Source organism: Saccopteryx bilineata, chromosome 10, assembly GCF_036850765.1.
Source record: "Saccopteryx bilineata isolate mSacBil1 chromosome 10, mSacBil1_pri_phased_curated, whole genome shotgun sequence".
Classification (NCBI taxonomy): Eukaryota; Metazoa; Chordata; class Mammalia; order Chiroptera; family Emballonuridae; genus Saccopteryx; species Saccopteryx bilineata.
The window spans coordinates 42,130,481-42,145,231 of NC_089499.1; the positions used below are offsets into that span (position 1 = coordinate 42,130,481).

The 14,751-nt window shown below is 41.7% G+C and overlaps 1 protein-coding gene across 2 annotated transcripts in view; it reads right to left on the reverse strand.

Annotated features, from left to right (window-relative positions):
- CLSTN2 (calsyntenin 2) overlaps positions 1 to 14,751 on the reverse strand; it is a 662,061-nt gene that overhangs the window by 243,036 nt on the left and 404,274 nt on the right. The window lies entirely within an intron of this gene.

The following is a 14,751-nucleotide window of genomic DNA, read 5'->3' on the forward strand; positions in this document are numbered from 1 at the left end:
GTCTGGTCTAGTGAATGCATCCACCAGGTCTCTGACTGTAGGCCCAGGCTTTCTTTGCCTTACCCTCGGTAACGCCCATTCACAATGAAATTTCAAGTTAACTCAGCAAACAAGTTTATTGTATGTCTCTTCTCTGCCCAATACTGTGAGTTGTGATGAAACTGAGAACCAGTGAGGACAAGATACATTGTGTGGCAGCGGTCCAGAGTGGTAGGAGAGGATTCCACTGAGGTGAGAAGGCAAGAGACTGATAGCTGGAGAGAGAAACCACGGGTAAGGAAAGTACAGTTGCAGTCAGACCATGGGAACAGGGGCTCTGGGGAGAGATTGTATGCTATGCTAAGTCATTGGGGCTTTATTTTCTAGATGGTGGAGCACCATCAAACCATAGCATTATAAGCACTTAAGGGTCATATATAGAATCATATATTAGAGTTGGGAGTTCTCTCAGAAATGATCTGATCTACCGTCCATTTTACAGATGGATAAACTGAGGCCCAGAAAGGGGATGTGACTTGCCAAAAGTCATATGAAAAATTATTGGCAAAGGAGGTACATACTCAGCACTCTGATTTAGAAAGTCTTTCCTGGTGGTGAAATGAGACTGGATTACCCTGCAGACAGATGGGTCAGGTGGATGATGCTGACACACGTTGGCATAGAGCGTGTGCATTTACTGAAAGGAAGGTGGAGAGAAGCGGAAAGAGACCCCTGAAGGAGGGGGCACATAGACAGGAATGAACTCCATCTGAGGACTCTGAGGCCACCCTCGAAGCCTGTGCCAGGCACGCCACAGTGTCTCCTTGACTTGTCCTAACAGCCCAGTGAGGGAAGGATCATGAATCCCCTTGAAAGACTGAGCTTCAGAGAAGTCTGATAACTTGCCTGAATCTGAGCCTGGCTTTGAACAGAGGTCAGTAAGACACAAGAAACCCACGCTCTTCATGAACCTCCCTAAATTTTGCAAGGTCCTGCTAGAACTTGAGCAGATGAACAGGGACTGAACCCCTCTACCCAGCCCTCTGTCTACTTCTCCAATCCTTACTCCTGTCTGTCTCATGCTTGTGTCCAGAGGAAGGGCAAGGGAATCCTTCTTATCAATTATTTTCGCCAGAAAAGACCAGAACTTCACCAGAATTTCCCCCAAATTGTGTAGAAAACCCAGTGCTCACTGTGGGGGCTGACAGAGGTAGTAAGACTCTGCACGTCTTTGCTGACTCAGCACCTTCTATGTTAAGAGAACCAAGTCCTTATCCATAATATTACTCATCCATTGATTGCAGCCAATTGTTAAATCCAGCCCAGTGAACCCCCACTCAAGTGGCTTTCCATCCAGAAACACGGGCAGAGCTTGAATAAATAAATAAAAACAATTCTACTGTTTGTAAAAATATAAGCAAGAGCAAAGCCCTTATGAGCATCTGGCATGTCACCCTATTCCTTACAGGGTTGAATATAATCACTTTTATGGGCTTATCCTGTAGGATAGAACCTTGCTTACCATTGCCTTTCCCAGACCAGCCTCTCTCTCTTTTCTGCCCTCAAGTTTATATTCCAATGACTCTCCACAGCTTAGAGTCCCCTGTGGATATTTCTTGTCTCCCTGAACTTGGCATTCTTTCTTGGAATGTCCTCCATATCTTCTGTTCCCCCCCTAGTATTAAGATAGCTCAGCTGGCCCTGGCTGGTTGGCTCCGTGGTAGAGCATCAAACCAGCATGTGTGTGGAAGTCCTAGGTTCAGCTCCCAGTCAGGGTAAATAGGAGAGCAACCATCTGATTCTCCTCCCCTCCCTCCCTCTCTTCCCACAGCCTTGACTTGATTGATTTGAGCGTGTTGGCTCTGGGCACTGAGGATGGCTCTGTGGAACCTTCACCTAGGCTCTAAAAATAGTTCAGTTGCAAGCATGGGCCCCAGATGGGCAGAGCATCAGCCCTAGACAGGGGTCACTGGCTGGATTCTAGTTGGGGCACATGCAGGAATCTGTCTTTCTGTCTCCCTTCCTTTCATTAAAAAAAAAAAAAAAAAAGCCCAGGTTGGTTATCTGTCACCACCTCCATCCCTGGTCTGGTAAAGGGACCCCTCCCTGCTTCTGGCCTGTGAGCATTGCTCCATTGCTGCACTGATCACTGTTTCTGTGCACTTGTTTGTCCCTCCCCAGGAGACATACAGATCGATTAATGTCTGTAGATACAGAGAAAGCACACTGTTAGAAAACACTGAAGGCATTCTTGAAGAATAAACATCTAAATAAATGAAATGGATGACTTCCAATTTGTACTACAGGAACTTAAGTGAACTTGGAAGCTTACCAGAATGAGTAGAGACTTGATGAACAACTGGAAAATATGGGAGTAGCTTTTGGGAGAAGAGTAAGGGAAGGAAGTCAGTATTAGCCATAGGCAGATGCAGAAATGAAAGTGTCGGCCCTGGCAGGTTGGTTCTGTGGTAGGGCATTCGATTCCCAGTCAGGGCACACAGGAGAAGCACCCATCTGCTTCTCTACCCTTCCCCCCTCATTCCTCTCTCTCTCTCTCTCTCTCTCTTCTCCTCCCCTCCTGCCAAGGCTCAATTAAAGTGAGTTGGCCCTGAGTGCTGAGGATGGCGCCATGGTCTCCATTTCAGGTGCTTAGAAAACAAAACAAAACAAAACAAACAAAAGACTGCAACAGAGCAAGAGCCTCAGATGGGTAAAGCATCGCCCCCTAGTGGGCTTACTGGGTGGATCCCGGTCGGGACACATGCGGGAGTCTGTCTCTGCCTCTCCCTCTCTCACTAAAAAAAATTTTTTTAATAAATAAATTTTTATTAATTTTAATGGGGTGACATCAATAAATCAGGGTACATATATTCAAAAAAAACATGTCCAGGTTATCTTGTCATTCAATTATGTTGCATACCCATCACCCGAAGTCAGATTGTCCTCTGTCACCTTCTATCTAGTTTTCTTTGTACCCCTCCCCCTGCCCTTCCCCCCGCCCCGTAACCACCACACTCTTGTCCATGTCTCTTAGACTCGTTTTTATGTCTCACCAATGTGTGGAATCCTGCAGTTCTTGTTTTTTTCTGATTTACTTATTTCACTCCATATAATGTTATCAAGATCCCACCATTTTGTTGTAAGTGATCCGATGTCATCATTTCTTATGGCTGAATAGTATACCATGGTGTATATGTGCCACATCTTCTTTATCCATTTTTCTATTTTTTTTTACAGTGATTAAAGCCTTTAAGCAAACTCTTGGCCAATACAGCAAGAATCCATAAAAGAGTAGTATCCTTAACAAGTTCACCAAGTCCAAGTCTCACTAAAAAATTTAAAAAAAGAAAAGAAAAGAAAATATCATATGGGACATGGGAGAGAGACTGCCTTGGCAACAGTGTTAGGTTTGTGGATAAAAGTAGTCAGACATAGGGTAGAACTCCACATGACTGTGGACCACAACTACCTTGCAAGATGCTGATGTTTGAACTGGAGAAAGGTATCGTCTTTGAGCAGATGTCAACCTGAAGCCACATGGCCTGAGGAATGGTCAGTACCTTTGTGTTCAGGAAAAGGAAACTTTTATTTTGGCAGATACAGCTCACACTTGAGGGAGTGGCCCAGTGAGCAGAACAAGTGCCAAATTGCAAACTCTTGTGTACAATGCCCAACCTGTAAAACTATGCACTGGCTTGACCTTCACAGCTCAGGTACGGTGTGCACAGAACAAGAAGCACAACCAAAGCCCAATTCTTTTCATAAAACTTGACTTTTAGAACTATTTGGCCTTTTTTTCAGACCCCAACCCTCAAAGTTCACTTCACTTCCCCTTCCTAAAACCCTCCCCATATGTGAGCCTGTGTGTCTTGGTCCCATTGAAAGCAGAGCCCGAGACAAGGACTTGAGCCAGGTAGTTCACCGGGGAGCTACCTCAGGAAGCCAGAGTGGGGGTGGGCAGCAAGGAAAACAATGAAGGGAACCATGGAAAACGTAGAATTGAGCTCTTACTGCTGGGGGCAAACTGGGGCCTGACCTTTCTAGGGATCTCTGGAAGAAACATGTAGAATAAATATCAAAATTGTCCCTCCAGAGGATAAGCAGCTGGGATCATTAATAACTACCTTCATCTTCCCGTCTCCCCTTAGTTGGGAGTTGTCACTGAGAACACTACCTTCCCCGCACTCCCGGAGAGCACCTGCCGGGGAGGTGAGTGCACTCCAGTGGATGTGGGAGGCTGACAGTGTCACTGGACTGTCCACGTGCCTGCACTGAAACCACACAGACCGAGGGGGCAGGGCCTGGGCACAAGAAGTATCTGCTACAGCCTACCTTAGGTCAAAAGCACACTGGAAATTCTCCCTTTACTTGAAGATGTCAAAAGAGGAGCAGCCATCTCTGTCCCTCTCTCTCACAAGAGAAGCCAAAAAACAAAATGTTGGGTGAATTCATTCCATGCAGCACCGAGTATCATGGATTTTAAGAGAGGCAGCCTCCGTCATGAACAATGAAGGAGCAGATATGCTGGTGGGAGGGCCTTGGAGAGGTCAGACTGGGTACTCGGGCCACTCCTCTCTGAGCAAGGGGAGGAAAAGGCACCAGCTTGGCGCTGGCTCTTGGGTAGCATTGAATTACTTACATTTAATTTGTTCTGGCAGGTGTAATGATATAAGCTATATTCTTCAGCATCCATTAGAAATAAAGGAACGTTTATGTTTTAGTGGCTCCAAGCCATAGATTTCCCATGCCTGCTTTGCTGGGGCCATGCCATGAATACAGGAAGCAGAGGAAAGGCCATCGATCAGAGCTTGGATCTTAACCCCATAAATATGACCTGAAGTGCTTACACTCATAAAATCAAAAGAAAGAGGTGGAATTTTTATGAGGTTGGGCAGCTTTTTTTTTTTTTTAAATTCAAGATATGTCATATGTATTTATAAGACAAATCACAATCTTTTCAGGAAAGGGTTGGAGACTGTACTGTGAATACCGAGTGCCTCGCTCAGGAAACAGGCATGGGAAAGAGGCCCAGAGCAGGGGCTGGGCAGCAGACCCCAGCACCAGCCACTTCTGCCACATCAAGCACAAAGTCATAAAATCAAAAGATACAGGAGGCACCTCACCTCACAACCATTAAGATGGCCACTATCAAAGAAAACAACAAACCTCAAACCCAGAAATTAATAAATGCTGTGAGCATGTGGAGAAATTGGAGCCCTTGTGCACTCTTCTTGAGAATGTAAAATAGTGCAGCTGCTAATAAAAACAGCATGATTGTTCCTTAAAAATTAAAAATAGAATCAGCATAAGATCCAGAAATTATACTTCTGGGTATATACCAAAAAAAAAAAAAAAAAATGAAAAGCAGGAACTCAAAGAGATATTTGTATGTTTATGCTCATTGCAGCTTTATTCACAATAGCCCAAAAGTGGAAATACCGCACATGTCCATCAGTGGATGAATGGATAAACAAAATGTGGCATATCTACGGAACGAAGTATCATTCAGCACTAAAAGAGAAGGAAAATCTGACATGTGCGACAACATGAATAAACCTTGAGAACATTATGCTAAGTGAAGTGAAGGGAGCCAGTCACAAAAGAAGAAATGCTGTATGATCCCACTTATATAAGGTATCTTGAGTAATCAGATTCAGAGACAGAAAGCATGGTGGTTGGCAGGGGTTGGAGAGAAGGAATGGGGAATTATTTAATAGGTACATAGTTTCAATTTTGCAAGAAGTAAGTTTTTGGAGATGTATGGTGGTGATGGCTGCCCAGTAATGTGAATGTACTTAATGCCACTGACCTGTGTACTTAAAAAGATAATAGATATCATGTTATGTATATTTTACCACAATTAAAAAATGATATAGAAGATAGGAGGCATTAGAGATGATGTGTTCCAGCCACTGATGATACAGATGGGAGAAACTGAGGCCCAAAGAGCAAAGGTAACTTGGTTAAAGTCACACATCGAAATGATGGAGGATTCAAGATGAGAATTTAGATCTTGACTCTCAGTCCAGTGCTCTTCTGACAACCCCATATTAACTGACTTCATTATACAGTACAGGGTAAAGTGTCAACGAGACATTTATGAAACACTTACTACATGCCAGGTACTGTTCTAAGATCTTTACATTTATTAGCTTACTGAATGTCCACAATGACTCCGTGAAGGAAAAAAAAAACTATTTTAATTTTACACCTGAGGAAACTGAGGCAAGGAGAGGTTAGATAACTTTCCCAAAGTCATCCCATGACAGAGCTGGGGTTTGAACCTAGACTATTTGACTCCAGAGTCCACCGCCATCATACTGCTCATCAGGATTATTCACATTGCATGTTTCAAGAGAGCCACCCTGCTTACAAAAATATAAATATAAGGAATTGTACTGAGAGGGAATGTCTCAGTTCTCTTCTGTCCATCATGTATGTGCTGAGCTCTGGAGGGTTTTTCTAGCTTAGGGAAAACTGGAAAAAACAGAGTGAGAACAGACAGAGTGGGAAGACAGCTAACACATAGGATCCCAAAAGATTCCATCAATTTTACAATCCAATGAAAAGGTGGCTGAAAAAAAGAGGTCTGTGTGGGTTGGGAAGGTCAGTAAAATTCTGTAGAGGTGGGTCTGCCCTGGGCTTTGAAGAATTAACAGAACATGACTTAAGGGTCTATGTGCTGATTGTCTGGTGTGTAGTCAGTCCCATCCTGGGACCTGTGGGGAAGATCAAAACTCAGATGTCATTTATCTACTCACCGGAAAGCCAGAATATGTCTGCCTGCATGGGTTTGGTTAGACCAGGGTCCAGCTCCTGGAACTTCCTAGTTTAGGACTAGAGAAGACACCTAGTTTCTTTGTGAAGAAGTTAAAACAGTTGCAAGTCCAGTGTAAGCAGAAAGAAGGGACAATGAATACCCCAAACAATTAATGAACTATCCTCCTGCAATCCCCACAGGCTTCTGGGAGCCATCAGAGCATGGGAATGGAGTACCACTGGCCTGACATCCAGGGACTTCAGTCTCTCATACCCACAGCTTACCTTTTAACCAGTTCACATGTATTTCTAAGTACAATCTCATTAAACAAATTTTCTTTGTTATAGTAAGAAATTAACATGCTACTCTGAATTCTTCAGCTCCCACAGTACTCTATGGATTGGCGAGAAAACTAACATTTATTAAGGGCATGGTACTAATTTCAATTAATCCCCACAAAACACTAGGAGATAAGTTTTACAGCTACGCCCACTTTATGCATTAGGAATCTAAGGTTCATGAAGGTGAAGTGACTTGCCTAAGAGCACACAGCTGTCTGTCAGCGGAGCCAGTACGTAGACAGAGAGCTATCTGATCCCAAAGCCCATATTCTCTTTAGTATCCCAGGCAGCCCATCCAGAGGTCTTCCCTGACTCCAGTTCCTAAAGTTTGAGGAGAGGTGTGAGGGAAGTCTGGCTAGACTTACAACAAACCTTGAAACCAGCAGCACAAAGAATCTCAGTGAGTACAAGGAGGCTTTGCGATTCTTCTCCTGCACAAAGGCACTTCATAAGCTGCACCTGTTGCTGGGGCAATGGGGACAGGTGATGCGTGTTTGGGGCTATTTTCCCTGTCATTGTTCCTCTGGAGGTGAGGATGATGGCTATGTTGTGAAGAACAATAAGAGCATTTGTTGGATTTGAAGAGCATAGTGCACGGCAGGGCATCAGATTTTGGCTGGGTACCAGTAAGCTGGCCTTCAATTCCGATGGTTCTGCTTTCCCCAGAAGAATAAACCCTGGGTCATTCAGGGTTAAGACAAGATGGACTCATCCTCTTTTTCATCTGTGTGCTTTCTGGCATTGCTTTAATGATACTGACCTATTTACCAAGAGCTATACACACCATCGTTTTAATGAGGTGTAATTTTTTACTATGTAATACATAATCTTATTTAATTGCATTTTTAGTTAGTCTCAGGGCAAACAGTTTGTATTCATCTTAGCAACTATGGATAAAAGGTCACATATAAAATATTTTAGGGCTATTTTCACATCCAGAAAGTTGACTTTTCACTCTTAAAATTGATGTCTAAAGCAAGTATGATTGTAGAGAGCACTTTGGGAAAATGTCACATCAAATTGCACAGGTCAATTAGAGAGTTTTGTTTGGAGGTTAGGGAAAATAAAAGCTTCAGCAGATTCTAACGAGGCTCAAAACTTCATTCTTTAGAGATGGACAGCGCCATGGATGGATGAAGGGGTAAACTAAGCAGAAAGGGCGGTGGCTCCTGGGAAACTCTCTCTCAGGCTCTGGAGTCCTTGAGAGGAATCTGGGTTGGAAGTCTAAGCCATGCCCTTGAATATCACATCTGCCATGTACTCACATGCAAACTTCCAAATTCCTTAACTAATAAGAGCTGATTTTTTTTTTCTGAATATGAGGTAAATCTGGGAGAATAAAATGTTATGCATTGAGCAGGAAATGCTCAACCCATTTTAGGGTCCCTGTTCCTCAGTCTCATGTAAGCTTTAGGTAACTGACAGCCTCAGATGACTGCAACAACCAATGGGAACATGATCTCTGCAAACTTTGTGCACAAGACATACAATATTGTGAAGATCTTGCCTCTTGGAGCCTACTTCCCCCTCTGTCTTGCCTCCCTAACTTCATATCCTGAAGCTATTGGTAGTCAGCTGCCGGGGTCCAGCCCCGGCAGGGGGGGAATCCAGGGGTCCCACAGGAGGAGACGGTGTTGGCGAAATCGAGTGAGAGAGCCGAATTCTTTATTCTCTGGTTAGCATTTACTGCCAGGCATCTCTCTAATGGCTGGTCTAACATTACTTTTTATGCACACACACTAAGTTACAATCACATGGTATTTTGAATACATCATTGTTTTAGTTTCACTATGGTTACATATTTTTAGATAACAGTTAATTCATATCTATAAGCTACAAGTCAGGTGGTAAGTTATTCAAAGTACAGTTATACAATAGTAATAATAATATTGGTACAAACTTCTAAAAGATTAGTACTAATTAATAACTCTATTTTACTCTTGTTGTGAGTCAAGGGCACAGAAAGAGATAGCAGACGAAATCATCAAGGACTAGCAGAGGACCACCGCTTGCTCAGGGAAATAGCCTTGAGTTCATGTAGTGTCCTAATTCTTTTCTCACAAGACTACAAAAGGCTTGCTATTAAGAAACTGACATAGTATAAAGAGTACTTTTTACTTAAAGATACATAGAGTGCACCTGCAAGATAGCTAGTAGCAACATAATATCAGAAGGCATTAGTTGCTACTGCTGCTATGAATCCCACCACATACCTCTCCTATTCTTGGAAAATACAAAAATCTCATGAGAATGTTTTACTGAGAAAAGCCCAGCAACTGCCTTCAGTGACAAAACAAGTTTTTTAACAAAACATTCTTTAGTAGCCAGCTGCATTCCTATCCAAGGCCACGCAACAGGCCACTCCACTACACTTTACCTAAGATTCTAATGTCTAGTTAAACTTTATTTATTTACTATATTCATATACTAGCTAAGTTCTAACTATATTCTTTCTAACATGATTAATAAGAAGAAATTCTCCTACAAACTTAACCCTTTATGAGGGATATCATGGCCAGCCTCTTATGTTTATGAGCCCAGTTCAAGGGGCTTACAGGCTTTTCTGTGCAACTTACACCTTCTGTCTCATTTCCAAAGAAATTACTACAAATCTACAGGGAAAGCACGGTACTATTATCCCTGTGCTACAAATAATAGCACACACCCAGAAAAGGGGGGAATATAAGGCCAGATTAATTCAAAAGATTAAAGGGGGGAGTATCGTTGTGCCTATCCTTTGCGGTGACTTTGTCAACCCGCAGCTGTTGGTCTTACTGCGGTGACTCTATCTTCTTTTGCTGTGACTTTGTCAACCAGCAGTTGTGGATCTTCTTCTGCTGTGACCTAGTTAGCCAGCATTAGTGGATCGGCTCCAGACAGTCAGCTACTAACTCATGAGATGCTCTGAGAGTGACAAAAAGCTTATCCTCCAGGGAAAGTACTGTTTAGGGGAACTTAAGAAACTAGAGGCCTAATTTTTTTATTTTATTAAAATTTAAAAAATTTATTGATTGATTTTAGCCAGAAAGAAGGGGGGGGGAAGAAAGAGAGAGAGAGAGGAACAAGACATGGAAACAACCAAAGTGTCCCTCAATAGAGGATTGGATAAAGATGTGGTACATATATACAATGGAATACTACTCAGCTATAAGAAACAATAACATAGTGACATTTTCGACAATATGGATGGACCTTGAGAACACTATACTGAGTGAAGTAAGTAAATCAGAAAAAGCTCAGAACTGTATTATTTCACATGTAGGTGGGATATAAAACTGAGACTTGTGGACACAGATAAAAGTGAAGGGGGGATGGGAACATAGGGGAGGGGGAAGGGGACTTCAGTAAATGGAGAGGTGGGAGTGGGTTGGGGGAAGGGTGTTAAGAGGGATAAATATAAGGGGCAGAAAATGATTTGACTTTGGGTGATGGGTGTACAACATAATCAACAGTTCAAATGCTATAGAAATGTTCACCTGTAACCCATGTACTCTTATTGATCAATGTCACCCTGTTAAAAGTCAATTTTCTAAATAAAAAAAAACAACACACACACAAAAAATCTAGAAACCTATTCAGGGCTCAAAAGAGTAAAGCCATAATGGTGGCATTTCAGTTATGGGACTGAGCAACGGGGTTGAGTTTGTACATGATGTGTGAAAGGTGGAATTATGACACACCCAGTATTTCGTACCATGCTTTAAAATGGTACTTCTTGTGACCAACCCCATGTTGTGGGGTAGAACTACAAAAGGAAAAGGACACATTTGGCTTTTTCAAAGCTTTAATCGAGTAATAAGTTCTGGGTGAGATGTTTGGGGGAAGGGGGTGGTCTTCATGAGCAACCCACCCATAGTGAACTGCACTGCGTTTTCCACTGACACCTCAAACTGGCCCTCTGGCAAACCCATCTCCTGCTCTCTATCTATCTCATCAAACTTTTTGTCTTAGAGGCAGCTTTAGCTCCTTAATCTCTTTGTAATAAAAACAAATCTTTTCTGGAAAAATTTCAAGATTTATTTTTAATTAAATTTATTGGAGTGACACTGGTTAATAAAATTATATAGGTTGCAGGTGAACAATTCTATAATACATCATCTGTACAGTGTATTGTATTTATCAGCCAAAATCAAGCCTCCTTCCATCACCATTTATCTTCCCTTTACCCTCTTCCACTCCTCTCCACCCCCTTTCCCTCTGGTAATCACCATACTGTTGTCTGTGCCTGAGTTTTTTTCTTAATTCCGTCATCTTCTTCATCCAGTCACCCAACCCCCTTCTCTTCTGAGAGCTGTCAGTTTGTTTTCTGAATCTATGGGTCTGTTTCTATCTCATTTGTTAGTTTCTTTTGTTTATTAGATTCCACATATGAGTGAAGTCATATGGTACTTGTCTTTCTCTGACCAGCTTATCTCACTTAGCATAATACTCTCCAGATCCATCTACACCAGGGGTCCCCAAACTATGGCCCGTGGGCCGCATGAGGCCCCCTGAGGCCATTTATCCAGCTCCCGCCACACTTCCAGAAGGGGCACTTTCATTGGTGGTCAGTGAGAGGAGCACAGGATGCGGATGCTGGCGTACTGTATGTGGCAGCACCGGAAAGTGCAGCATGCTCATGTACAGTACTACTTCCGGTGAGGCAGATGCCCGCGTCATGGCTCCGGAAGCACGTCATATCACCTGTTATGGCTAGCAGTGACAAATACGGAACCGGACATTGACCATCTCATTAGCCAAAAGCAGGCCCGTAGTTCCCATTGAAATACTGGTCAGTCTGTTGATTTAAATTTATTTGTTCTTTATTTTAAATATTGTATTTGTTCCCGTTTTGTTTTTTTACTTTAAAATAAAGTATGTGCAGTGTGCATAGGGATTTGTTCATAGTTTTTTTTTTATAGTCTGGCCCTCCAATGGTCTGAAGGACAGTGAACTGGCCCCCTGTGTAAAAAGTTTGGGGACCCCTGATCTACACTGTTGCAAAAGGTAAAAGTTTCTTCTTTTTTGTACAGATGAGTAGTATTCCATAGTGTAAATGTGCCACAACTTTTTTATCCACTCATCTAATGAAGGACACGTGGGCTGCTTCCAAATCTTGGCCATTGTATTGTAAATAATGCTGCAGTGAACAAAGGGGTTCATATGTTCTTTTGAATCAGTGTTTCAAGTTTCTTTCTATATATTTCCAGACGTTGAATTGCTGGGTCAGAAGGAAGCTCCATTTTTAATTTCTTGAGGTAACTCAATACTGTTTTCCACAGTGGCTGCACTAGTCTGTGTTCCCACCAACAGTGTACAAGGGTTCCCTTTGCTCCACATCCTCGCTAACACTTGTTATTTTATTTTATTTATTTTTGTATTTTTCTGAAGTGTGAAGCGGGGAGGCAGAGAGACAGACTCCTGCATGTGCCTGACTGGGATCCACCCAGCATGCCCACGAGAGGATGATGCTCTGCCCATCTGGGGCGTCGCTCTCTTGCAACCAGAGTCATTCTAGTGCCTGAGGCGGAGGCTATGGAGCCATCCTTAACGCCTGGGCTAGCTTTGCTCTAATGGAGCCTTGACTGCTGGAAGGGAAGAGAGAGAAAGGAGAGGGGGAAGGGTGGAGAAGCAGATGGGCACTTCTCCTGTGTGCCCTGACCAGGAATCAAACCCAGGACTTCCACATGCTGGGCTGACACTCTACCACTGAGCCAACTGGCCAGGACAAACACTTGTTATTTGCTGATTTATTGATGATAGCCATTTTGATGGGTGTGAGGCAATATCTCATTGTGGTTTTAATTTGCATTCCTCTGATAATTAGTGATGTTGAATATGTTTCCATACATCCTCTTTGGAGATGTGTCTATTCAGGTCCTTTGCACATTTTTTCAATTGGATTGTTTGTTTTTTTGGTGTTGAGTTGTATAAGTTCTTTATACATTTTCATTAATAACCACTTCTAAAATGTATCTCCCATTCAGCAGATTGTCTTTTCATTTTGTTGATGGTTCCCTTTGCTGCACAAAAAATACTATTTAGTTTGATGTAGTCTCGTTTGTTTATTTTTCTTTTGTTTCCCTTACCTAAGGAGATATATTAGAAAGATATATTGCTATGAGAAATGTCCAAGATTTTATTGCCTATGTTTACTTCTAGGATTTTTATGGTTTCAAATCTAACAAATAAGCTTTTAATTCATTTTGAGCTTATTCTTGTGTATGGTGTAAGAAGGTGTTCTCCTTTTGTTGTTGTTGTTGTTGTTGTTTTTTGCACATATCTGTCCAACTTCCCAACCCTATTTATTAAATAGACTACCACATTGTATGTTCTTGCTTCCCTTATCAGATATTAATTGACTATAAAGGCATGGGTTGATTTCTGGTTTCTCTATTCTGTTCCATGCATATATACTGCTCACAAAAATTAGGGGATATTTTATTGCTTCATATTCATTTTGAAATATCCCCTACATTTTGTGAACAGTGTGTGTGTGTGTATTTGTTTTTATGCCAGTACCATGCTGTTTTGGTTACTATGGCTTTGTAGTCTAGTTTGATAGCACAATTCCTCCAACTTTGTTCTTCTTTCTCAAGATTGCTGTGGTTATTTGGGGTCTTTTGTGGTTCCTTATAAATTTTTGGAATATTATTTTTTAATATTTTTTAATAAGGATACATGTCAGTCCTTTTTAATTTGCCATAGATATTAGCTGTGTTTTCCTAAGTTTTCAGCATTTTCTTAATACATTTGCAGTCCCAGAATGGTCCCTTAACCTACATTTCTGTAGATGATGTCACCACAGTATCACTTCTACTTTATATAACCTTTTCTCACGGAAAAGAGGTTCTTTCCCTCATCCCTCATTTTTTTCCAATAAATCTTTTAAAAATGCATGAGATGCAGAGACTTTCACACAGAATCTGGGCTGCCTTTTCACATTGATTTGGATAGGACAGAAAGATATAAATACACATCCAGATCCTGCAACAAGGCGTTCTCTGTGGCTAAGCTAAGCACCGTTACTTTTTGAAAATTGTTTTTCTCCCAGTTAAAAGAGTAAACATATGAATTATAGAAATTTTGGAACATCGTAGGGGGGAAAAAAAAAAAAGGAAACTAGTCAATCACATTTGCACAACCTAGAAAAGTCATTGTCAACATTTTGGTCTGATTTCTTCTAGTAAATTATTTTCTACATATAATTTTATTTTGTCCATTTGTTTGCTTTACTAGTGGAAATAATATAGCATATACACGCATTTTTCTTTTGCTCACTCTACATTACATAGTAGAATTTTTATGTCACCTAAAAGCATTTTTAATACTGCAGAATTAGTGGTGTATGTTATTGACTATTTAACCATTCCTCTTTATTACTGAATAATTGTGCTGTTTCCTTTTTTGTTTTGCTTTAAGAAATTATGTCACAGCTGACAGCTTCCTACATAAAGGATAAATATTATAAGCATAATAAGTTTTTAAATAACTGAATGTTCCATTAACTGTTTCTAATTAGTAGTGAAGACCAGTGTGTACACCGTACTTTCCAAGATGGTATGGGAGAGATTTCACAGTGTAAGATCATAGTCCCCCCCCGCCCCCCACATTTTTGAGGAGGTGTGGCAGACACTCACCAGCCGGAGAGCACTGTTGCATGGGGATGTGATTCTGGGAACTCCTGAATTT